Raw genomic sequence first — 26,548 nt, 5'->3', positions numbered from 1 at the left:
GAGGAGGAGGGTTAAATGGAGGGAAAAGTGGTACAGGAAAGAAAATAGAGAGAAAGGGACATTATTAAGGTGGGACTGGGGTCAGAGGCTGGGAACCGGGGGCTGGGGGAGATCTATCAGAAGAGAGCAAGTGGCAGGGACGTCCTCCTGAGTTCCTGCTGTGTCATGTGTCTGACCTTTTGTGTCTCTTTCTCAAACCCTGTGGATGTGTCAGCCCATGAGATGCTGGGGGTGCGGAGAGGAGAAGACCAGGGCAGAATCTTTGGCCTAAAAAGCAGAGTTCCTGGAACAGTGTCGACATTTAAAAAATATTAGCTAGCTTAAACAGGAATGCTGAACTCTTTTTTTTCTCTCTCTCTCTCTCTATTGTTCTCTCCTACTTAATTTCATAACTGATCTCCTCTTATTGAAACTGTAAGTGGAAAAAAAGATGGTTTTACAGAGATCCTCGTTACAGAAAGTGTTGCCGTAAGTAATCTAGTAACGTAGGTGTTCAACATTCCTCCTGAGCTTATCGCTTTACACTGTGAGGCCAAGATGTTAAAAAAACAAACAAACAAACAAACAAACAAAAAACACATATACAGCAAACCTCTACTCTCAAACATAAGAGTTTAGACCTTGAGCAATAAGACATAGATACTATCGCAATATTTTGCAAAACTCAGAAACATTGCCACATTTTCCATAGGGTTAACTTTTGAGATGAAAAACTAATTCAGAACTTATGATTCCTTTTAAAAAAAAATTCCCTTAGCCAAACTGAAGAAATTTAGTTGGGAGAAGAAAATGACTTAACTTGTAGTTTCCACAATGAGAAACACATTCTCATGGCTTTCAGCCGCTTTCTATCTTTATGTGATGGGCTTCAATTGCATTCATTTACAATGAGTTAAAAGTATGAATGAAATCTTTAAATGAACAACTGAAATAAAGTCATGATTTGAACATCCCAGCACTTAAAAGAAAAAGAGACTTTTGCATGGCTATAGACATAATGATTGATACTGAGCCTTAATCCCAAACCTGACAGCCCATATTTTTCAAACTGAGTGCCTCAAATTCACAATTAAAAAAAATACAGGCCTCTTATTGCTGCGGTGAGATAGGGCAGTGTAATGCCTATGAGTGTGTCTCTTCCTGTGTTGTATCTGGCCTTGAGTCCACAGAACCCCCCAACATCAAAGGAAGCAGTAGGAGATGGTGTGTGGAACACCAGATAGCCGGAGGAAAGGGGAAACCCTTCCTTTGCCAAGAGGAATTGCTAAAATTAGATGGTAAAGCAGTCTTGGCACTGGAAGGCGTCTTGCTGACGATCAGCTTCAATAGATTATAGAACTGTTGCTTATTTGGAGACTTTCAAAGAGAGGGGCTTACACCCCAGACAGGAACGTCTTACCCGGCTGAAGAGCTCTTTCTGTGTGGAGATGCTTCCTTAGGTCTGTCTTAAATTCTTCATGCTAATATTCAACCCCACTTCCTCCTGCTTTGGAGCTCAGTGCAGAAGGGGAGCTGCCAGGCACTATTCTTTTCCTGCAAACTTCCCAAGATGATTTTCATAACTCAAGCGCATCATCCTTCTCTCCCCAACACCCCCAATCTGGGCACTTCATTTTGGCCTTCTCTGTGCATTTGGGGTGCATTTGAGAAGAAGGCTCTGCAAGATGGGGTGGAAGGACCCGGGCTAGGCTCTCACTTGGGCTGAGCGTATGGTCACCTGGCACGTCCAGGGCCATCTCTACTCCCCTCCCCCATCTCCCTTGCAGAGCTCCGCCTTGCCCTGGTGACATTATCTAGACATCTACCACTCAAGATGTATGACTTGGGTAAGCATTGCATCTTCTATGTTTCTCTTTTAAACTTTAAGACCATCAGGAAAGGGTTGAGCCTGTCAATATTAATATCTTTGCTGCCCTGGTTTCCTCTCAAGAAAATATTTAGGGAAGCAACAAGGGCTGGGAGCGGGGATGTAGAGGAAAAGCAGGGGGCTTAGGAAAAGGGGACCTGAGCAGGGGCCACAGAGATCAGTCTCATTTTCCTGAGAATGCCCCTGTGGCTTCCTCAGAGGGACCACACAACGTCCAGGGACCACCGTGTGACTTTCAGAGATAACAGCGACAGTTCCTGGCAACATTTGCTCCCTCCCCACCTCCATCCTTCGTTCTCCTCCTCAGAGGATTTTATCTGGTTTTGGGCAACATGAAAGTCAACTCCACAGAGTGCAGAGAGAGCCAGAGAGCCCAGTCCTCATCTCATCTGGTCAGCTTTTTTCTTTTTCTTTTCTTTTCTTTTTTTTTTTTGAGATGGAGTCTCGCTCTGTCGCCCAGCCTGGAGTGCAGTGGCACGATCTCGGCTCACTGCAAGCTCTGCCTCCCAGGTTCATGCCATTCTCCTGCCTCAGCCTCCCGAGTAGCTGGGACTATAGGCACCGCCACTACACTCGCTAATTTTCTGTATTTTTAGCAGAGATGGGGTTTCACCGTGTTAGCCAGGACGGTCTCGATCTCCTGATCTTGCGATCCTCCCGCCTCGGCCTCCCAAAGTACTGGGATTACAGGCATGAGCCACCGCGCCCGGCCTCTTTTTTCTTAAGACCAAAACAATCTATAAACGCTCTCACCCTACTAAATATCCACTCGTGAGGTACAACTGGTAAATCTGTGTTCCAAAGCAAAACCATTCTCTCTGAAGGAGCCAGCCTAGACTGCTCTATCCCACCAATGAGAGTTAATAGACTTGATGGGAGGCAGGCACGTGGTGATAAGGAGGTCTGTTCTTAGGCAGAATTGGTGAGTTGTAGTGGCCATCAGCACTGGAAGCCCTGAATTAAGGCCTTTGGGTGAGCAGGGCAGCACACACAACTGGGCAGAGTGGCCCTTTATCTCATGCCAGCTGGACCCAGAGCCGGAGCTTGGAGGCTGGGGTGATCAGGCTGTTCTTGGCAGAGGTTCTTGAAATGAAATGACTCTGGTGGCGATGGGAGGCCGTGGCTCCAGGCCTGCCCAGAATAACACGTTGTTAGCATATGTTAACAGGCTGCCTTTTCTCCAAAGATCACAAAATGCATTCCATTTAGTGTCTGTTTTGGAAGTGTTGCTATCTGTGTTTTATGGGTGACAAAACCAAGATACATCAAGGTCATGGAGCCCCCAGCTGAGGGTGAGTGAGTTAGGGGCTGACCTGGCAGACCTGTGCTTCCTGAATCTCAGGCTGTTGCTCAACAGCTGACCCCTGATCTTTCCAAATTCCTTCCAGAATGGTCCTTTTGGCCTGCAGATCTCAGGGTCTGGTAGGAGTTAAAAGGAACACGTGTGTTCCGAACTCCCTGGAAGAGAGTATTGAAAACACACACACAATCTAGTGTTCGACATGTGAGGACCGAGATGAAAGGGGACAGCTGTTTCGGTGCTGGGTTTTGTGACCACACATGGTTAGGCCTTCAGCCCATGGGAAGCACATGGAAAATGAGTGGAAGAGCTGGCTCCTCTCTTCTCTCCCGTTAGGCACAAGACCGTGTAGATCCTGGTCTTCTTCCTTTTAAAAGCGTGACTATCGTATCAGACTAAGCTTTCTAAGGAACTGACCACTGATACCATTCAACAGAAAGAGGAACCTGCTGGATTAAAGCTAAGTGAAATTTTCCAAATGATTTCAGCTGGCTTTACCTAGTGGGTAAGCTTCATCTTCATTGGGCTGAATGAGATGAGCTTTCACCCAAGATGTTGGAGCCACACTTATAATATTTGACTATTACACAATTATTTAATTGCAATCCAAACAAAAGCAAATGATGTCCAAAGTTAGAACTATGGATAAAAGGCATTGAAATATCTTAAAACTCAAGGCTGAAAAGTATCTAAGGAATTCTTGTCTCAAGGTAGAGGTATAATAATTCCCAAAAAGGAAACTGTGTCTACTGATATTTTTAAATCTAGAGGGAAGACAATCATATAATTTTCATCAGGCACTAAAGCTTAACAATCAACTGGCAAAAAAATGCTTACCATACATGACTGTATGGAAGGTTCTGGAAGGGCATGCAGACAGCTATTTTATTCATTTTCCCATAGTGGAGTGCTTCATGTTCTTTGGACTTGTATAATTAACATTAACTACTCTTAATACTTGGAAATTCTTTGTTATCTCTCTCAACCATCTCTCACATCATTGCCTTTTGGTATGGCCTCCTAATCTGAGTTCTGTTCCAGGAAAAATGGGGATGGAAATCACTCTCAATGACAGCCCTGCACACGCAGGGAACACCTGGTTACTAGTTTGCCCCTAAGCCACTTCTTCTGGTGCCAGGCTGAGCTGAGGATAAGGCAGCAGAAAGCAAAAGGCAGACTCGAAATGTCTCTAGATTCAGACTTTTGGTCTTTCCCTCCAAATTTCTTCCTCCCGTAGTCCTCTATGGCAATTGCAGTTTCCAGATTTCTTATGCTGAAGAACATGTGATATTTCCATGCCTGTTTTCTTTTGCTCGTTCCCTCCATCTACCAGTCATCAACCAATGCTGGTTTTACCTCCAAAACAGTCACTTTCTTTACCATCTCGATAATTTTTTTAAATCTCCATTTGCAATGGTTTCTTATTTGTATTTTTAAAAAGTTTTTTTAATAGACTTATTGAGATATAATTCACATATCATATAGTTCACCTATTTCAAATGTACAATTCAATAGGTTTTTGGTCTATTATTTTTTTTGAGTTATGGTTTTTTATATATACACACATATATAACATACAATTTGGCATTTTAACAATTTTTAACTACAGTTCTATGGCACTAATTACATTCACAACGTTGGCAATAATAATTATTATTCATTTTTCCCAAAACTTTTCCATTACCCAAATAAACACTCAATATACATTAGGAGTAGAAGAAAACTTCGACGTGATAAAGCTCATATATGGAAACCCACAACTAACATAATACCCAATGACAAACTACTGAAAGCTTTTCGCCTAAGATCAGGAACAAGACAAGGATGTTCACTCTTGTCACTTCTATTCAACACAGTACTGGAAATTCTAGTGACAGCAATTAAGAAAACAACATATAAAAGATATCCAAATTGGAAAATAAGGAGTCAAATTATCTCTTTGCAGATGCCATGATATTGTATGTAGAAAATCCTAAAGAATCCTGAAATAAAAACCCATTAGGTCTAATAAGTGAATTCTGCAAGCTTGTAGGATAAAAAGATCAATTGTGCTTCTATATACTTGCAATGACCAATTCAAAAAGGAAATTGAAAACAATTTCATTCAAAATAACATTGAAAAGAGCAAAATACTTACAAATAAATTTAAACAAGGAGGCAAAAGACTCATTACTGAAAACCACAAAATATTACTTAAAGAAATTAAAGAACGAGATAAATGAAAAGGTACCTCATGTTCATGGATTGGAAGACTTACTGTTAAGATAACCACACTACCCAAAGCAAACTAAAGATTCAATGCAATCCCCCATCAAAATCCCAACATTATTATTATTATTATTATTTTTACAGGAATAATAAGACCCATTCTGAAATGCTAACTAGCTTTTTGCACTTGCTGTTTCTCCTTCCTGGTGTGCTCCTGAGTCAGACATCAGCATGGCTCCCAGTGTCACCTCCTTCAGGTGAGTATGCCACATGACACTCATCACTTCTCGACGTGCCCCTCCTTCACCAGTTTTGCGCCCCCAGCTGCCCCCTATTTGTCTTATGCTTTTCCATTGCCCTTAGTATCATTTTCCCACACAGTGCATTTTATTTATTTATTTTGAGATGGTGTCTCTCTGTCATCCACGCTGGAGTGCAGTGGTATGATCTTGGCTCACTGCAACCTCCACCTCCCAGGCTAAAGTCATTCTCCTGCCTCAGCCTCCCAAGTAGCTGGGACTATAGGCACATGCCACCACTCCCAGCTAATTTTTGTATTTTCAATAGAGATAGGGTTTCACCTCATTGGCCAGGCTGGTCTTGAACTCCTGATCTCAGGTGATCCACCTGTCTTGGCCTCCCAAAGTGCTGGGATTACAGGCGTGAGCCACCACGCCTGGCCTACTTATTTATTTTTTTAATTCCCCTTTTAAATCCAAATTTCACGAGGTCAGGAATTTTTATGTTTGTTCACTGCTGTATTTTCAGCATCTAAAATATGTCAGGCACATAGTAGGCACTCAAGATAAATATTTATCAAATGCAAGCATGAGTGTAAAACGTATGAGAAAAACAAGTACATCAACATTTATCATTTTTGTAATGAGACAAGACCAATAAGTGATTATTAGTGGGATTTTTGCCTCACACTTCCCTTAACAGAATTTAAAATTGTGGCTAAACATGGTGGTGCAAGAACAATACGACTTCATTATACACCCAAAGAAGTGGTGAGTTAATCTATTTCCTCCCACTTGAAAAGCAAATTCACTTTGGGCTGTTTTCACATCATCAACTCTGCTTCCAATGTTCTGCTCCCTGAATCAGAGTACATTTGAAATCATTTCCCAGTCTGAAAAAGTCATCACAGTATCTTAATCCATCTTAATCTGTAATGGCAAAGGACCCCGTATGAGTGGAGATGCAGTTATGGCTAAATGTGGGATGCCAAGAACTTGACTTTGGCTGGGTGAGAGTGAGTCTCAATAGCAAGGGAGCAAGTAGACAGCTGGTAGGAAAATCATGGGTTCGCCTGCATGTGAGTAACAAGGATGAACGGTAATGGGAGACTCCCAGAAGTGGGAAACAGTACATGTAGACATGACTACATGCCAAACAAATGTACAATTGCACATACTTAACTTATGATTTTTACTTTGATGATGATGAGTGAACAAGAAGGAGAAAAGCTGTCTTTTTTTTTTTTTTAAAAAAAGATGACTCAACCATGTCTCATATTAAATAGATATTGAGAACATTTGCCTGAATTACATCACTGACCTCATGAAGCAATGAAATCTCCCACAGAACACCACAAAGCCACAGCTTTATCTCCAAGCTCAACACTTTGTAATGGCACCTCTTCAAGGCTTAGTTCCTGTGTTTCCATTCTCAGGGGCAGATGCTTCCCTTAGGAAGAGAAGCCCACTGTCTCCCTGAGATGAGAAACGGATGCTTCTTACCCCAAGACTGAAAGGGCTGCAGGACCTAAAATGACCACTGTGATGCAACCTGGAGAAACTGTATCTTTAATATACTCACGAAGAAAAAGAAAAGAAAAGAAAAGAAAACACATATTCTTTAGCTTCATTTATTTCAAATACACTCTTTGGCTAGAGCACAGGCGGGTACCTTCCAATTCTATTTATCTATTGATCCAACATATTTTCAAAATAATCCACACATATTCTATAATCCCACCCATATAAGATTTCTTTAAAGTGGTAAACCTTTTTCCACCACCATTTACTGTTGAGAAAATAAAGGGATGAGAAAGCTATTAACTGTGTTCTAGACACGGTACAGTCAAAGAAGGGAGAACTTGGAAATACAGAACTGTGGTTATTCATCGTGACTCTGCCAGCCATTGACTACTTGCGTACACTTGGACCAAGAGACTGGTTTGCTACCAGTCACACCCACGATGGTGACATTCCACGGGATGGCAAAGTGCCTGTGGTTATGCCAGTATTTTCTTGTATCAAATAATTCTAGAAAACAAGAAGCCCAGAAGCTAGAACCAAGACATTCCTTTTGTATGAATTAACAAGACCTCAATTACTTGGCCATAGTGGCTCCCATCGTGGCTTCTGAGTTGTAGACCTTAGTATTATGGCACATCTTAAGGGACCATGAATAAAATCAGCTCCCCATCTGTGTTCCACAGAACAGCATGACAATTTCAGGGCCCAGCTGAGGGCATGTCTTGAGTATAGTCACAGATAAAGCTTACACTAGAACCCAGGAACTCTGACCCTGTTTGTATCACCCTGTCCATTGTTGAAGTCATCATTCTGTTTTCCCAGATGGTCGATGGATTGTTTGAAGCAGGACCTTACCTGATTCTACCCCATCTCTAATGCTTCTGTACCTGAAGATTTTATTAAATGACATGGAATCATGTCTTTGGGGAAACAGAGACATTCAACTTTCAGGCTCACAAGAGAGGCAGCTTTAGGTTCAGGCCTTCCCTTGTTGTCTGCTTGCTGGAGAAGTGTCTGTCTTGTGATATCAGCTTACACTTGGCCCTGGACCACACACCAGGCCTCCAAGAACACAGCTTGGATGTGGTGCCCATGTTTCAAATTCATCTCACTTCCTTATCCCTGGGGGACTTTGATTTGGCTTTTCCTAAGATACAGTTAAAAAAATTCTTATTATCAGCTTCAATTTCTGTGCCATAGTTTTAAGACTAACCACCTCTGTTTTTCTCCATCCACAGCATAAACCTTAAAACCTGCTGTCACCACTGAGTTGTTGAAAGGGAAGGCATAGGTAGATTTTATTGATCTATTCTGAGTCTCCAGAAATGATGATTTTTATTAGAGTTAGATTTCCTCTTCATACCAATATGCTGACCCAATGTGATGGAGAGACGAAGACAGAGAGACAGGCAGAGAGATGAGAGAGCCTGCATTTCACTCAGTAAAGACCCCCACTGACCCCACAATTTGTCTATAGTCCTATAAACACCATTAGGATTGTGTGACTCATTGTATATGCAAGGAAATAGCCTCTTCTGTCCTCTAAAGCACCACATTTAAATTCCACACGAGTCAAACTGGAGTCATATCAGACCAATGGCCCCACCCCATGCCCCACCAATAATTTAAGTAATCTATACCAAGAACCTTCATATTACATCTCTATTTTTAAGCCTAGGAGCTATCAGTTTTCCAGACATACTCTATGACTTAAAAGACAGGCTCCACAGTTCCGTCCTCATCCCTGGCACCTAACCATCATCCCGTAAAGGACATTCATGATTCTAGCTATTCCTTAGCTTCTTTCTTACAGCTCAGACTCTGCTGGACTGATTCTGAAATACCCGCTCAGCACTCGCCAGCTAGGTGCCTTCCCTCATGCTATAAATTCTGTACATGGAGAAAGAACATGGCTTTTGGCTGCAGCTGGAAGTCTCCTCCCCTCCATCTCTTATCTTTTTTAAGTACCCTTTGAATTTCATGCCAGTATCAGGTGAGTATAGCATGGCACTATTATGTGATTTTCCTGCCACATTTGCAGGCGTGCCTCATGGCCTTGACACACTCAATGTCACTTTCTTTCAACTGGGATGTGTGGCGACCGGTACGTCCACTCTAGCTGGAATGACTGGGATGGTGTTTTCATGGATGACATCTTCACAGCTGGGAAGCATCTCTCCAGGGTCCCTGACAGTGAGTAAGTTGCTCACATCATTGTTGGCAGGCTCATCCCAATTTTAAGTCATTCTCTAAGACAAGGCAGACAAAAAGTCTCGTCTACTAAGGTCACCAGGCCTTTAAGTGCTGAGGAGCTAAACTAAAGCGTTGCATCCAGGTGCTGGATTGTGGAGTCGTTGTATGCATTGTCTTTGAGAGAAAGGCTACAGTGAAGGAGATGGAGGCACCCACACATCGAAGATTGGAGATTTAAACACGAAACAACCTCAATGTTTTTATTGAAAATCTGCATTGCCTCCATAAAAGCCTCAAGTAGGCAAACTGAACTAAGTGTCCTTTTCAGGAAACACAATGAGAAGGATACGTCCTCTGCTTAACACAATAAAGCCACACTACTCTCTCTTTCAAGCCTTCCAAAGCACCCTTCCTCTAGCAGACATAGAGACATAGAGGAGAACTACCCACATGGTTCAGAGGTTAAGGGCCTGGGAACGAGCCTCAGGCAGAAATGGATAGGAGCTCCTGTTCTGCTGGGTGACTTTGGGAAAGTTAGGCAACCTCTCTGGATCTGAAGAGGACAGCAATAATGCCAGTATCATGGTTGTCACACAGGAAGTGCGGGGCACAGCACCAGGCACATAAAGGGTGCTCAGTATATGCTGGTCAATATTGTTGTTATTAATATTTCCTTTGAGTGGTGAATGAGGAGCATGGAGAAGTGGTGTCACCACATCTTTTGATCCTGGGGCTCAGTGGTGCTTTAGAGTGGGTGAAGGCTGAGCCTGAATCAAGGCCTGTCCAGAGCCTTTCTCTACCAGGCAGAACGTGCTGGAAAGATAGAAGAGAGGAGCTCCTGATTCACCCAGGACAGTCCCCATTTACTGTACTTGCCACCTCCTTTTCCACTCTGGGAAGTACCCAGTTGAGAAGGACAAATGACACTGTCACCCTGTCTAGGAGGTACCTTAGGTGACTTCTACCGCTGCACTGCTCAGTATTGGTGTCACCAGCCCCATGTGGGCAATAAACATGTGGCTGAGACAGCTCGAAAGTATAACCTGCACACCAGATCTCAAAGACTTGGGAAAGAGAAAGAGCGTAAGCTAGGGCATTAATAATTTTTATATAGAATGCATATTGAAATGTAACATTTGGCTATAGTGGGTTAAAAATATTAGTAAATTAATCTCATGTGTTTCTTTTCACTTACTTGATTGTGGCTACAGAATATTCATCTGCGGGCTTGTGTCCTATTCAGTGGGGCAGGGCTGTCCTGGAGGTTGAGCCCTGTGGGCAGTGGACATGTAGCTGTGCTCTGGACAGATGCTGTGGCTGCCACCACATTTTCTCTCAGGCTTTGGGGGAAATGCCCTCCCCCAGCCCCACCTCAGAACTGTGCACTAATGCCCTGGCCCAGCTGGGTCTCCACTCCTGCATCCCTGCAGCTAGCTCTGCTCTCCAGGTGGCCCGCCGTCCTCTGGATGTGCTAAAGCCACCACATTCAGTATGTTCAGACATGTGCCACCACCTCCCCTTCCCTGGCTCCACCTTGGTCTCCCTGCAGTGCTTCTCCTCCTGGATAACAGCCCTTTTGGCTACCAGAGTCCAGACCTTCACATTACCTCTTGCTGGTCTCTACTCCTTGCTCTTCAGGAGCAAATCATCTGTCAACCTCCTTGGTGGCCTCTCTCCTACCTCTTCTCCACTCTCACTGCCACCACCCTAGTTCAGGCCCTTTTATTTTGTGATATTTATTGTTTCAACATCCTCCAAACTGATCAGCTTACTTATCTTCCTATCACCCCCAAACGTGGATGAGATCCTTTTATAATCCAGAACTACTTCATGTTCCAGTTCTAAAATATGTCCCGATCCTCCCTGGTACCCAAGCTCTTCAGCCTGGCATTCACAGCCCTTTAGAACTCGGCCCCATTTTATGGATACAGGTTTATTCCCTGTTATTTCCATTGCCTCCTCCCATCTACCCACTGCCACCACCACTGGGCCATGCTATTTTTCACAAACGCATGCTGTACTATTTTAGCTCTAACTGTCTGATCCGTGGTGCTCCTTGGTACCAGTGTCCTCTTCACGCCCTCATCTGCTTTGGGGAGTTCCATCTAACCTGAGGGCTCACTTAAAACTCACATTCTCCAAAAACTTTCCCTGCCCCTCTCCCAGACAGGATCCGTTCATCTTCCTACAACCAATGGCACTTTCACGGTGGTGCCATGTACACATTCAAGTTGGCTGCATAGTAGGGGAATGTATGTGAGTGTTTTCATTCCCATCTAGAGGAGGCCTTCTTTAGTATTTGGAGGTTATTTCTTCACATTCTGATCCTCCCTCCTCCATAACAACTAGCACCAACTTCCAGCCACCGTTTGGAAGGTGTTCGATACGTGAAGGTGACTTGAGTCAAAGACGAGGGTCAACCTAACACGTCCTTGGAAGGATCAACGCTCAGGCTTGTCTCAGCTTTGGGCTGGGAGAATTCCTTGAGGCCTGATGAGGATGGGGAAGACCACAGTAGCATTTAAAAAGAAAAAGGGAAAAGGTAGGCTGTGCACATCTGCATAGGCAGACTTTCTAATTTTGTTACATCAGCCTATTTGTTGAATGGGCACTGCGAGAATATTTAACGTCAAGATCAAACTTCTATCGCGGTGAGTCCAGGACATGCTCAAGTACAGTTAGTGCTGCCACTTTCACCTTCTCCTCCTTCATCACCGATATGGCAGATACCTAGTGGTGGACTCGGTGCTTCTAACCATACTGATTATGGAATGATCATTAGAGGCTTTGAAGAAGGTAGGCTTTTGGAAGAAGATAAAATTACACTTCTATTAGAACATCAAGTAGGACCTTGAATGAAAAGAGTCATTGATCCAAAGGGAAGAAAGGTAAAGAGAAGAAAAGAAAAGAAAAACAGCAACAACAGAAAACGGAGCCCCCTGACTGTCATGGAGAGGTTGACGCTTGGCTTTAGGAGAGTAGGGCGTGTGTGTGTTGAATTACAGGCAATTATCGGTGGTCTCCCTGTTGGCCCTAAAGAATTTAGAACTGCGTCAAAAGGAAATCCGATCTATCAGGAGGGAGGTCCTGCTGCATCTTTTAACCCTGTGCCAACTCCATGGCACTCGAAACTTTCCATGATGTATCCTATTCTTAAAATCTCACAAATGTTGGTAAAACTACTGTTAGTATTTGATGTGAGGATAAAACTCTCTACTAGGTCATGTGTTTTTTAGGGACCCAAATTGGGCTTGTGAAAATGTTACATGATTTTGAAGACCGAAATAAATCCTGCCCGATGTCTTCTCTGCTTTCTAGCAGTTTATTCACAAGGAAGGAACCAACATTTTCGCACAAACCCCACTGAATGAGTGTTGTTCACCAATATAATCTTGAGACACTACAAGACCAGGAAGTTTGGGCGGATTCTCCAAAGAATAATTACACTCTGGTCAATGCAATTTTAGTGTTAATTATACATTATTATATTCCTGGGATAAGACACATTTATATGAGCATCGCAGCCACCTAAGCATGCACCACTTAAAAACGGAGACCGAGATGGTTCATAGGCTTCATGGAGCCAGCCCTGCTAGAGGACAATGGGCACTTCTCCCATTTATGCAGCATGACCTGGACTGGTCAGAGTTGGCCCTGCTCATTCCTGTCGCCAGCCCTTAAGGGACAACAGGGACACACCATGCTTCTGATTTAGATGGAATGAAGGTGATTGAGTGAAAAATATGGAAGCTAAATGCTTAAAGGGTGACTCTAGTTTTTTTTCCAGGAGAGTTTAAAATTTTGACGAACCAAACACGGAGCATGGGCCCAATACTTCAACATTTTTATGCTTTAGTTTTCTCATGTGTAAAAGATGAGCAGATGACCATATGCCACTTCCAAGCATTAAGGCCCTATCAGTTGATGCGGAAGCCGTATTAGACAAATCACACCCTACTATAACTAGACTGGATGAAAGTCTATCCTGGGTGTTCACACAGAACTGAATAAAAAGTTGATATTGGTAACGAGGGCCTAGGTTAGAACCATTCAGAGAAAGCACGGAAGTCTGTGACAGCCGAATATTGTGTGGCAATATTAAGTTGGGTTCCATTTCATCTCTGGCTTTAAGGCATATGAAAACCATACTGCATGTTTTAGTTTCAAGGTGTTTTTTTTTTCCTCCCTACATTTATGCCAATAGCAAGGCATTAGTACTCCATAAGCTCCAGAAACATTATTTTAAAAAACATATCCAATACCACAAATTTGGGGTAGTAACAACAACTGCTAGGAATTTAATCCATCGAGTAAGCTCCTTTTTAAAAAAAAAATCAGGTCTTCTACCTTAATGTTTAAATAAGCAGCAGTTCAAAGCACCTGACAGTTAGGTGCTCTGTGCCTTCTTAATAGACACTTCACATTAAGACATGTCCTTTGTTGACAAGAATGTTTTTGCCTGACTGACTGTTGCATTTCTCTCTGTTCCTAGCTTCTGTGATGCTACTTGGTAGAGAGTAATATTTAATAATAGTTTGTTAAATGAATCAACAGGTAAACATAAAATATGGTCAGTCACACCACCTTGAGTAGAGCACACACACACACACACACACACACTCTCTCTCTCATTCACAAAGTCCTACATAGGAAACTACCCCAGGCCATTCCCATTTAGAAAAAAAAAATGGACAGCTCACTGCCAGCACTCATGTAATTTTACATAAACACATTCACTGAGGCTGAAGCAAATCTGTCTGATTTTCAATGTGAAAATAAAATCTAAAAACTGTTTCTGGAGTTATTTCCAAACAGAACTATCATTAGGATCATTTGAAACATCAGAATCATCTATTTTGGAAAAATCAGACTCATCAAATGAATCTTTAGCCAACAGCTGTTTGAGAATGATGTGAATATCACAAGTAGGAATGCTATGTTTTCTAGGATTCACATTTTCAGGGACTGAGAATTACTTTATTTTGTAAATGAAGATGCCACTACCAAAATCAGAATGCTATAAATAGAATGATATCTTTTGTTTCCAAAGTCGATTTGCTATTAGGTTGATGTAGAAATAATTGTGGTTTTTGCCATTAAGAGTAATGGCAGTTATTTCTGCCATTAAAAGTAATGGCAGTTATTTCTGCCATTAAAAGTAATGGCAGTAATGCAGTTATTTCTGCACCAAACTAATAGAGTGATGCAAATAACAATGGAAGTGAGATATTTCATGGTAAAGTTAACTGGGGATAAATGGTGCACCTGCAAGCCCTGCTGGTAAGTATTCTTGGGGCAAACAGGGAAATGGTTAAGCAGTTCAGGAACAGTGAAGATGCTTCACCTTCTCAGGACTTTTCCTGATCCCAAGCCCATGACACACATGACGATTGATCCAGGCAACTTAGCTACCGAGACTCCTTCTCAAGCCCCAGCTCCGGGGCACTGAGACAGCCGCTACTAATTCATAAGAGTTGTCACTTGGGATAAACTCAAGATTCCATCCCTGGAATAGACATTGCTCTTTGCTGTCAATTCATATGTTAATGTACGGGGATCAGGTGGATCCCTCTGCGGGCTGAAACAGAAAAGAAGAACTTAAAACAACTTGGCATTGGCCATAGGAAACAGAGGAGGGTAAGCAATAAATCTACATTAATAAAAAATGCCAGGAGGGGTTTCAGTGCCCTCCGTGGCCACTGCCTGTGGACAGGCGCTCTGCTGACTGTCAGGCGGAATCGATCCCATCCAAGTTTCATCACTTCAACAGCGAGTGGAAGCAGAAGAGCATTTATCACCACGAAACAGACAAGAATTCTTGCTAATTACCACTTTGTTTTAAAGTATAGTAAGATTTGGGGCACCCTTGCTACCCCAACTAGCTTCTTTCCTTGACTTTTATGTGGGCAGTGTTGTTATAATTTCTCTGTTCAAATAAAGTCTGTAGAAAGCCACAAAAAGAGATCTGGACCCTGAAGCTTAACGGATTCTGGAAAGCAGCTGGCTTGTAACATGAGTCATTCCAGCCAAAGCTTTCTCTTTTGTATGTTTTTCTCTGACCTAAAGAGTGGGTTATTGGATGTCCTCTGGCAGGTGCTACAGGATTAAGAAGGTAGCTGGTCAGAAACAAACTTTGAATTAGGGTGATTTTTTAAAAAATAAGTTGCCTAAAGTAAATATGATTGTTAGCTTAATCCTCCGTATCTAATGTGAGGTTCAAATTTAATAGGGAAGTTTAAAAATTGGCTGGCATGTGTATCTATTATTTCTGTATGTGTCTTGATGCCTTGCTCTGAGAGTACATGTTAGTTGCTCATGGTGAAATTTCCAGGACCTTCCTGTTTATCAGGCCCAGCAGTCCAAAAGCCCAAATACCCACATGACCTCCTTTGCTAGGATTATGAGAGAAAAACAAGTAGAATATTAATAAATTTACAGTGGGAAATTACTCTTTTGTTACAGTCACTTTTACAAGGTTTATAGGGGATTCCAGACTATTTCTCACATCTATAATTCTGAGCCATGATAAATTAATAGATTTTTGTATAACTCTCAGATATTTCTGAAGATGCTTCAGGTTTCTGAATCATTAAGGCAAGATTGACTGGAATGGTATCCACTTTTAGAGGTGCGGACTCTCTTAATGTACAAAATACTCGGATTAATAAGAATTAGTGACCCACAGGTTTGACATCTATATGGACATAGATATAGGACAAAATCTCTGAGCATGACCTTGGACAGTAATTTAACCTTGAAGAGATTCATTTACACATCTGTACATTGAGATGAATAACAACACTTGCTCTCACAACATGGTAAAGAGAAAGGAAAGTGTCCCTGGTGAAAACCCTTTAGATACTCTAGAGTAGAAATCAGGCATCAGTAAGCTTTTATGGTAAAATGTCAGACATTAAATATTTTAGGTTTTGTGCATAAGGTTTTTATCAAAACTACTCAACTCTGTCATAGCAAGAAAGCAGCCATAGATAATACATAAATGAGCGGGCATGACTGTATTCCAATAAGGCATTATTTAGAAAATCAGGCTCAGGCCAGATATGGCCCACAGACTTCAGTTTGCTGAGCCCTGATTTAAACACTAGTTCTTGCCACGACAGAACAATGTGAATGTCCATGTTACTGCATGTTTACAAACATACTATCCCAGTATGAATACACACATCTGCATCATTTACCTTTTAAAATGTCCTGCCTTTTTTAAGCCATTGGTACTTGTAAGTAAATAACATTATATTGGGGGTCTATAGATTTAGCTGAATTGTCACCCTTGCCTTGCAGCCCAGAAAAAGTCTGAGGCAACACATTTGACAGCTGACACTTGCATATCATAAAATCTACTCTAAATGAGACCAACACATAGGTACCTTTGTACATATCAATCCAGTTTATAACTGAATATCAACTGAGTTTGTTCATTATTCGCTTTTCATAGCTCTGCAGACAGGAAGAAATGGTTACCACAATAACAGAGCAACTCTGAGAAGTTATTACAAGAGGTGAAGGTCTTTGCAAAGTTGAGTTTATTAAAGACCCTCATCCCCAAATTGGAGAGGAGTTACAATGAAAAAAATAATAAAACAAAGTGGAGATAATGTCCAGTGATGATAAAAGCAGAGGCGAAATAGCCACCTTCATGCACTGTGGGGTGGAATGTAAGTTGGTATAGCCTTTCCTGAAAGGGCAACGCGTCAGTACCCAAACTCTTAAAAATCCTTGTAGCCTTTGAAACAGATGTCTGTTTCTAGAAACTTATCGTAAGGCAATAATCAGAAATGCACCCAAAGATTATGCTCAGAGGTGTTCATTGCAACATTATTATAGTGAAACATTAGAAACAATCTAAATTATCAACAGTTTAAGGCCAGTTAACTATTGTTATGGAAATCCATGCAAAAATTAAGGCGATAGTTTAGAAGAATTTTTAATGAATAAAATATATTCATTCATAGCATTTTAAAAGAGACAAAGGTAGTTCACAAAGCCGTACTTTGAGTATGATGCCAAATAAAAATACATTTTAACATTATGGAAAAAAGGATACCAAAATGATAACAGGAGACTTGGAATAATTACTAGGATTATACGTCATGTTCACTTCTTTAAACGTGTCTGATGTTTTAAGATTGCTCCAATGAACTTTTGAAATAAGACAAAAGTACACATAATTTAAAAAATTAATATCATAGTTAACTGGAATCAGCTGTACTTTAATTAATTTGATTTTTAAAGGAAATGAACAATTTCAGCTGGTATCTAAGGGTTCAGTTGTCATGTTGTGTGCCATACATTATCAGTCTAATATTTCAATCTCCTGCAGCGACTGAATTAAACAATGATACCTCCTGCCTAGGTGGTATAGTTGCTCAGGTGAGGAGTAGTGGCATAGACACACTTGATTAGGAATCTGGTGACCTGCCTTCCAGTCCAGGATCGATGCTTAGTCATCTCGAGCCCTGGGTACATTTCATAACGCATGAGTCTCCGTTTCCACACATACAGAAAGGAGATAATCATCCGTGCTCAGCTTATCTCCAAAGAGTTCCTGGGAAGGTCAAGCATGATATGGCTTTCTCCTTATCAGTGGTTCTGAAAACCCAGAACCATAACATGTTAAGCCAGGAGAGCCAATAGAAACCACTGCCCCATACTTTTTATAATGTGTGCTTTTGGTAACAGCACCCATGTTAGCAAATCGGAGCTTCCTCCACAGACACTGCCAGGGCGTCCTCAGAGCTCGCTTTCCAGCCACAGACAGGGCTGAGGCCTCTCTGCTGAGGCAGCCGTTTACTCTTGTGTGCTGTGGAGCCCTCAGCTCCCTGTGAACATCCATCACAGCACTCGCTGCTGCACTATTGTGACTTGTCTGTGCGTCTTGCTCAACAGCACGTGGTGATACTCCAATCGGAGCCTGGTCTTCCCTCCCTGGGTTTCCCACAAGGTCTGGGTAGCAGAGCATGTGCTGCACAGCCCACACAGCTGTCCTGGTAGGAACTGAGGAAACAAGGAAGGGAGTGCACGCAACTCGACAGATTTGGAGAAGAGGGAGAGAAAACAGCCGATGGAGAAGAGGTAGCAACATGGAGTAAGCACAGAGATGCTGAAGCCAAATTGCCCAGGCTCGTTCACCAGCTCTGCCTTTTCCTGGCTGTGAGATCCTGGGCATGTTCCTAAATCCCTTTGCATTTCAATTTCCACATCTGTGAAGTGGCGATCACAATCCTACCTAACTCAGAGGGTTGCTGTGAGGGTTAAACTTGTTAATGGATGGGAAGTGCTTAGACTAGACACCACATAATAATTAATAATTCTTCTGATTGTTGTTGCTAGGGGAAGCCAAGGGAGGATATTTAGGTGTTGGCTTTCTTCCCCTTGGTTTTGGTATGAGAAGCTCTTGAGCATATTTGGAAGACAAGAGAAGGTTTACCATGGGATAATGGGTTTGGGAGGATTAAGGCTGCTTTATCACAGAAGGTGCTTTATGGTAAAAGAAACTCATCCTACTCACCAATAATGAGATACAATGATGCCAGTGGTGGAAGTGGTGGTGGCTGAGGTGCAAACATCAAACACAGACACTCATAACAAGTACTAGAAAACTCATCGCAGGCTTTGATTATGTGAAAGTCAATTGCCTACTAGGCATACTTAGTGATCATATAGGAAGGAGGAAGCAAAGGGGCCTCTATTGAGCGCTTACTGTGTTCTAGGCCCTGAACTAGAAGAGAACTTTACTTGCATCATCTCCCATTCACTTCACAAGAACCCTATGGAGTAAGCGTTGTCCCTGTTTTACAGACAACAAAACTGAGATTCAGAGAGGTGGACAGGTCACTCAAGGTCAAGAGCTAGTTAATGATAGGGCAGAGAGTTAAGCTTCAGTCTTCATGACTCCAGTGCACAAGCCGTCCTGCACCACACTCTGCAGCCCAAGAGCAATTACAGAAATTATCAAATGTGTGTCGGGTGACCTTTGTTGTGAGTTTTATTTCATTATGATAGTACACTTGATGCATGTCAGTGTAGGCTTCAGAACTACTCAAGTAGCCTGGTCACCTAATAACAGCTTTGGAAAACTCTGAAGAGCCTGTCAATGCGAAAGAGACCAAACTGGGATGCTGGGCATAATGGAAACAATGCTTGTTTTGCAATTTTGCCTAAGTCAGGCCTTGGATATGGTTAGCTGTATTTCCATTGCTGTCTGTTTGCAACAGATGTGCCATTGTCTTCAGTGCTCTCTGCTTCCCTTGTGCGTGGGGTGTGACTACAAGGTGAAGCGGCTGATCTAGAAAAAATGCTGCAGGATGTACACAGCTTCTTGTAGACTTCTCTCCTAAAGAGCACTGGTGAGTCCGTTGTTTGGGGCTTGAGTAAACCTTTCTATTAAAATAAAGTTATTGGTCGGGTGCGGTGGCTCAAGCCTGTAATCCCAGCACTTTGGGAGGCCGAGACGGGCAGATCACGAGGTCAGGAGATCGAGACCATCCTGGCTAACACGATGAAACCCCATCTCTACTAAAAAATACAAAAAACTAGCCGGGTGAGGTGGCGGGCACCTGTAGTCCCAGCTACTCAGGAGGCTGAGGCAGGAGAATGGCGGGAATCCGGGAGGTGGAGCTTGCAGTGAGCTGAGATCCGGCCACAGCACTCCAGCCCGGCCGACAGAGCGAGACTCCGTCTCAAAAAAAAAAAAAAAAGAAAGAAAGAAAGGAAAGAAAGAAAGAAGGAAGGAAGAAAGGAAGGAAGGAAGGAAGGAAAGAAAGAAAGAAAGTTACCAGTGGGAATTAGGCTTATGGAATGGCCCAGGCCCACTGGAGTTTGTTTTGCCTGCCATATGTCAGCTGCAGAAGTAATTGGAGATCTGGGTCCTAAAATGAGGGACTACACATTGGAGGAGGAAGAATCAGCATCCTCTCCCTTTCTTGAACTCAGGCAAATTATAAAATAGATAGAGTTCAATTCCCTCATCCTGCTCCTTCTGCCTGAAGGGATAAAACAGCCTTAATCTATCCAGACCCATGGTCCAGGGGCTAGTGTAATCATTTGATACCCCATTTCTGGGGACTGAAGGGTACAGGTATAAAGGGACCAAGACGGGAATTCTGGGGACCTCCTAGCACTTGCCGCAGGCCCCCTTCCATCCAGGGCTGTTTCATGTCCTTCCCACCCAAGAGGCTCTACATTAGCCGACTACAAGAGCCTGTTGTATCAGAATCTGTAGAATCTCTGAGCCTTGCAATGTGTGCACATTGTGTGTGTGTGTGTGTGTGTGTGTGTGTGTGTAGCTGATACAGAGTAGCTGTTGCCTAGGGGTGGGTGTCAGGCAGAGAAGCTCATAAAGTGCAGAGTGAGGTCCCAAAGTGCAGTAATGCGAAGGGGGTGAGGGTTTAAATGGAAAAGAGGCAACCGTGGGAGGGGGTGGGAAGGAGTGGGTGGAGCTGGCCTCCCTCAGAATCAAGCAGGGATCACTTGCGATTTAGGAGGCATGAAGTGGGGAATCAGTCTTTGTCTACCTTCTGTTCCCTGCACCCAGACCTCCTCTACTTTCTTAGGGTAAGAAATGTCTTTGACAGGGATAAAGCCTTTCTTTCCAGAGTTTGAGATCAGAGACTTCAATACACAAAGTCTTGGGGTACGCTGACACATCAGCACACGTGCTTTTTATATTTAAATAATTCTCACAACCTATCTGGCTTGTCAGGAATGAAGAATCTAAAGCTTATTGTGCTGGGGGAGCTCCAAGTGAACAAAGGGTGCTGAAAGGAGAGGGGTGGGACAATTGTATCATCACTTTGCAGATGTCGGAGTGTCACATTTTGGTTAGGGATCAGGCTCATTTCACACATGCCTAGTCAACTGGAAAACATGAAGGGGTATTGGGGCCAGTTGTGATAGGGTCCGAGGATACTGAAATGAGGACACCTGAGGTCTAGTTTTCAGGCTATCCTGTGTGACTTTAGATAAGTTACTTTACCTCCCTGGGCCAGAAAGTGCTGATCTATAAAATGAGCAGGGAACTTGGGCACTCCAAGTTTGCCCTGCTGTGAATCACTCCGGGTCTATGTTTTGGGGGACTGAGCACTGGGGAGTCTGTGTTCGCCATCTTTCTCATAGCTCTGTGTTCTCCAATGGGCTTTTTATCATCGCCGTCTTCAGGAAAGGATCTGCGGGGCATTCACCCTGGATACGAACGACCAGCAGTCCTTTCAGAGAAAGAAGAAAAGTCTTTAGCTAAACAATGAAGATTTAACAGTGGAACTGTCCACTTGAATTGGAAGGGCCGGTAGCTTTGGGGCCAGCAAGGGCATCCCAAATATAAAATCAATAAATAATATGGAGATTATAGTATATTATATATATTATATAATATATATAATATATAATATATATATATATTATAGTATTACTGGCTGAATTGTGCCCATACCCCAAAATTTATAGTTCCTGTGTGTTTTTTTTTTTTTTTTGAGATGGAGTCTCACTCTGTCACCCAGGTTGGAGGGCACTGCTGCAATCTTAGCTCATGTCAACCTCCACCTCTCTGGTTCAAGCCATTCTCCTGCCTCAGCCTCTGGAGCAGCTGGGACTACAGGCACATGCCACCACGTCCAGATAATTTTTGTATTTTTAGTATTTTTATGGTTTCACCATGTTGGCCAGACTGGTCTCAGACTCCTCACCTCAAGTGATCTGCCTGTCTTGGCCTCCCAAAGTGCTGGGATCATAGGCATGAGCCACTGCGCCTGGCCCCAAATTCATATTTCCAAGGCCCAGCCCCTAGTATCTCAAAAGATGAACCTGGAACAGCCCCTTCCCTCATGGGTCTCAGAAGGAACCAACCCTGCCAACACTTGGATCCCAGACTTCCAGTCTCCAGAATTTGGAGAAAATAAATTTCTGTTGCTTGAGTCCCTCAGTCGGTGGTACTTTGTTCCAGCAGCCCGAGCAGACGAATGCATATATCTTACAAACCTTTCATGAGAAATCTTGCCTCTGTAGGCCTGCCAAGTAATTTGATTTCTTAGTGTGATCTGATATTGTTTGAATTACCCCTTAACTTGGGGGAATTAAATAAGGCACTCTGGACATATGCAGCCCCTCAGGGACACGGCTTGGTGAGTGGATCACCCTTTTGTTTGAAAAAGATGCCCCTTATGCAGTCCTCTATGCAGTCCTCTATGCAGTCACACCTCACCCTGGGACCCTTGATTTGGCAAGCAGAGCCCAGGCTGGATTTCACCTCCCACAGACCCCCTCAGTGGGCTGCCTTTCTACAGTATCCAACCTGCCCAACAGTCTGCGGTGAACCTGCATGAGATCAGGAACCCCTCAAGAATAGGGATTATCTTAATCTTTCTGGAGGCCTAAGACTTAGCTCAGGGCTGACTCTCCAAGCACCCTCAGCCAATGTTAGTTGTTTCAGCAAAGGCAGCTTGGTTTTCTTTGGGGTTTGAAGGGAAACAGGGAATAATCTCACCATACTTTCAGCTCAAAAGTCTCCATAGGTCTCTAATGTCTTCAGGAGGAAGTCTTACCATCTGGCTTAGATTGGCCTGGGCTAACCTGAACTGGTCAACTATCCCATCATTACCTTCTAACACTGCATCCCCTTCATTTGAAGTGATCCACTCATCGCCCTCAACCACACATGGCACTTCCTGCCTTACAGGTGCTGCTTTCTTCTCCTGGATACCTTTCCCTGTTCTCCTTTAATGGCAAAATCCTGAGTTGGCCTGAGGCTTCTGTAATGGCTCCAGACACCTTCTAGCCTTCCAGTCGTCTGAATGGCTATGGTATTACTGCATGCCCTGCTTAGTCCTGTGCAGCTTTAGGCTTCTACCCACCTATTCCATATATGTATATGTCTTCTGTCCTCAAACTGTTGGGAGACAAAGATACATAGCTCTCTTTTATGTCTGTAAGAGGCCTGGCATAATACTGCCAGTGCACTGAGCAAGTTAGCAACAACCTCATAGAAAATGCTAACGCTTAAAAAATTAAAATAATTCAATGATTATCTATATTCGGACAAAGCATTCTGGAATCACAGCAAGAAAATGTGGCAAACGTCCCTGAGCCCTTGAGCCTCTGCACCTCATACAGGATTATACCCACACACCCCAGAAAGCTGAGTAAGATCTATGCAAACAACCTTCCAGGGAACGGATTGACAACCGCAGTCAGCCTTCTGCCTAGTTAATCATAAACCCAAACCAGCAGAAGCCAGGTCCATCGCCAGAACAAGGGGACAATTAGCACTGCCCTTTCCACACAGCTACTTGCTGGGAAAATCGCGCGCTGATCAGTGCACACGGCTTCAACTTTCTCCTGCACCCAGAAGATTCTAGCGAAGGGCTGCTTTGTTGTAGAAATAGAAAGCCTTATCAGGAAACTGTCAATTTCATGACAAATTTGGTAACGGGGAAGCAGATAATGGGCTGTTTACGTAGTCTTAGGCGGACAGGATTCATCTTGGGTCCTAGGGTTTCCCAATTCCAGATATTTCAAACATGGAAAACAGCAACACAAGTCAAAATGATTTAATACTGTATATATAGCAATAAAGAAAACTGAAAAAGTATTATTTTCTAAATCTTTAAGAGTTGCAATCAGATTTTATTTTTAAACAGAAATAGCATAAATGTTCCCCTTCTTTATAGAAAGTTTTCATTAGTTCCTCCCCAACCTTACTTTCCAGAGGACCTGGCAATAAACAAAAGAATGGTCCCTTGAGCATTTTTCATCACAGCATCATGCTTTTAATGGAGCAGAGATGAACCCCGGGCTGCTGTGGCCCACGGGTAGAAAACACAGTACTTCTGTGTTTGGGTTTGATCACCCTCATGGAGAAAGTGGCTCCTGAAGACAGATGTAATTAGTTTTAATTTCTGAGGCCTTTGGGGCTGTTCCTGAAGCTTTCTATTGAGAAGGCAAAGCAAGCAGAGGTGAGATCTGGGAGGATAAAGTAAAAGGCAGTGAGACCCAAAACAGTTTGGCTTATGCAAAAGAATTTCAATGAACACCCACGAGCATTGGTCCAGGTGCTTTCTTAGTCACTGTCCCCTCAAGGATGGGGAAGAGGAAGCTGCCAACGTCACCTGGCTGCTGCATCGACTTCCTCCTCTTGCCTCATCATCCATCTCAGTTTTAGATTTAAGCCAGGACTGATTCTCTGTGGTCTAGGCTGACATGCAAGTGAGAATCTTGATTAGAAAACCCCTAAATCATTAAATAAATGAAGCCTGTGGGTTGCTTAATGCCCTTAAATAGTGACTCATTTATAAAATGTATTTACCACCTTTCAAAGTGCACTTTGCTTATATGGGGACTTATGGAACGTTCTGACCTAAGTCCTTGTCAGTAGCCTTTCAGAAGGGGAATGAGGCCCCCACAAAGAATCTGGGGCTTCCTATCATGCCCGCTTACCTTCAGGCTGGCTGGCTGAGGCACTTGGGTAATGACTTTGGGGAGATAATAACATGTTTAGCTTTAGTCTTAAGAGAAAATTCCATCTTGGCAGTGTCCACCAGGTGGGTACTCTGTCCCTAGGTTTTGGAGTATGCTCATTCCCCATGACTGGCAAAGTAACATTGAACCATGGAGCCAGAAAGTCTGAGTCAGGCCCTGTAACCCTGTGCACCAATCTGTGCCTCAGTTTCTCATCTGCAAAATGGGGCAAATAGCTGTTGTGTAAAGATTGTTCTGAGGATTACATGAGTTACGATCTGCAAAGCACCTAGAACAATTCCTGGCACATAGCAAGCACTGTCTAAGTGTTTATGAACTAACTACATAAATGGTCTTAACTTTCTAGTTGCTGATTTCTTTTCTCTATCAGGGAAAAGTTTTCTGTGTGCTGTTTGTGTAATAAGCAATAATGACAGACGCTCCAAACATAGTAACTTAAATACACTATGGGCACTATGTGTGTGCACATACACATAATATATAAATACACTGAGCTAAACATTACTATCTTCCCCATGTCAAGCTCTGAAGCAACTGAGAAAACCCTGAAATCAGACGAAGAAGTAAATATCAGCATTTTGCTTGGAGTTGAGTTGGAGAAAGAGCCCATCTGGGGTTTCTTCCAGTCTCTATCTGAGTGTGGACCAGGAGAAGTACCTGCAGGGACCCACCCAGCCAGCCACAGGGGCCTGCTCTGGCCTCATCTCTGCTGAGCCCTGAGATCAGGGCATAGTTGGGGTGGGAGCGGGCCCTGCCTCAGGCCTCATCCAGAGAGACAGAGGCAGAGGAGAAGGCACCATATCAGGCAGGCTGTCCCCAGAAGGCCTCTCCCAATCTCTCCCATTGGATGTGCCTCTCCTCTCATAAGACAGAAGAAGGCAGAGGCAGAAAGAAGCTCAGAGCCATTCTCTCAATGCTTCCAAAAAGGTAGGAGTTCCTGTTTAAGAGGCTGGCAAGAACTCCAGGTGCAGGCGAGAATGATCCCCAAGACACATATCAACGTGAAATACATGTGTTTATATTGTGAAACAGTCAACTCAAGCTTCAGAAGCAGCTTGCTGGGGATCATTGTCCCCTCCAGACTGAACACGGGCTAACGGGTAGCTGAGAGAGGGTGTAGACAATAGCCTTGAAGGAGCTGATTGGCGGTTCCGTGGTTTACCAGCAGCACCGGGCAAAGGAATGTGGCTTACCTTTGAACAGACGAAAGAAAGTGGAAGCGTCTGCACCAGGTGTGTGAAGGCAAGGGCATGTTGAGAGATAGGCTGGGGGGTAAAGAGCGGTTCCTTTTTGGTCTTACTCTTGATGGAGCCCACTGGTTTTCTAGCCTGCCCCCGGCAGGAGAGCCTGAAGAGTGTCTGGTATCAGTAATCTCCTATCCCTAAACCAGCAGGAGCTGGGAACATTTAACAATCAGCTCTTCAGGATAAACAGCCTTGAGTTATAACATTTGCAGATTTTAGCAATCACTGCTGATCATTATAGTTCCTATCACAGCAACACCCTATGATAGGGCATTTCCACCATTTAGAGATAAGAGACAAATACTCCCAAGTGCGTATAGATCTTTGTAAACCGCAGTAAAATAGTAAGGCAGGGGCTGGGCGTGGTAGCTCACGCTTGTAATGCCAGCACTTTGGGAGGCCGAGGCAGGCGGATCACCTGAGGTCAGGAGTTCGAGACCAGCCCGGCCAACATGGTGAGATCCCATTTCTACTAAAAGTACAA

The 26,548-nt window shown here is 43.3% G+C and overlaps 1 protein-coding gene across 4 annotated transcripts in view; it reads right to left on the bottom strand.

The window, feature by feature from the left end:
* Positions 1-26,548, bottom strand: part of RUNX1 (RUNX family transcription factor 1) — a 262,267-nt gene that overhangs the window by 208,463 nt on the left and 27,256 nt on the right. The window lies entirely within an intron of this gene.

Source organism: Macaca fascicularis, chromosome 3, assembly GCF_037993035.2.
Source record: "Macaca fascicularis isolate 582-1 chromosome 3, T2T-MFA8v1.1".
Taxonomy (NCBI): domain Eukaryota; kingdom Metazoa; phylum Chordata; class Mammalia; order Primates; family Cercopithecidae; genus Macaca; species Macaca fascicularis.
This window is presented reverse-complemented; position numbering and strand designations above follow the sequence as displayed.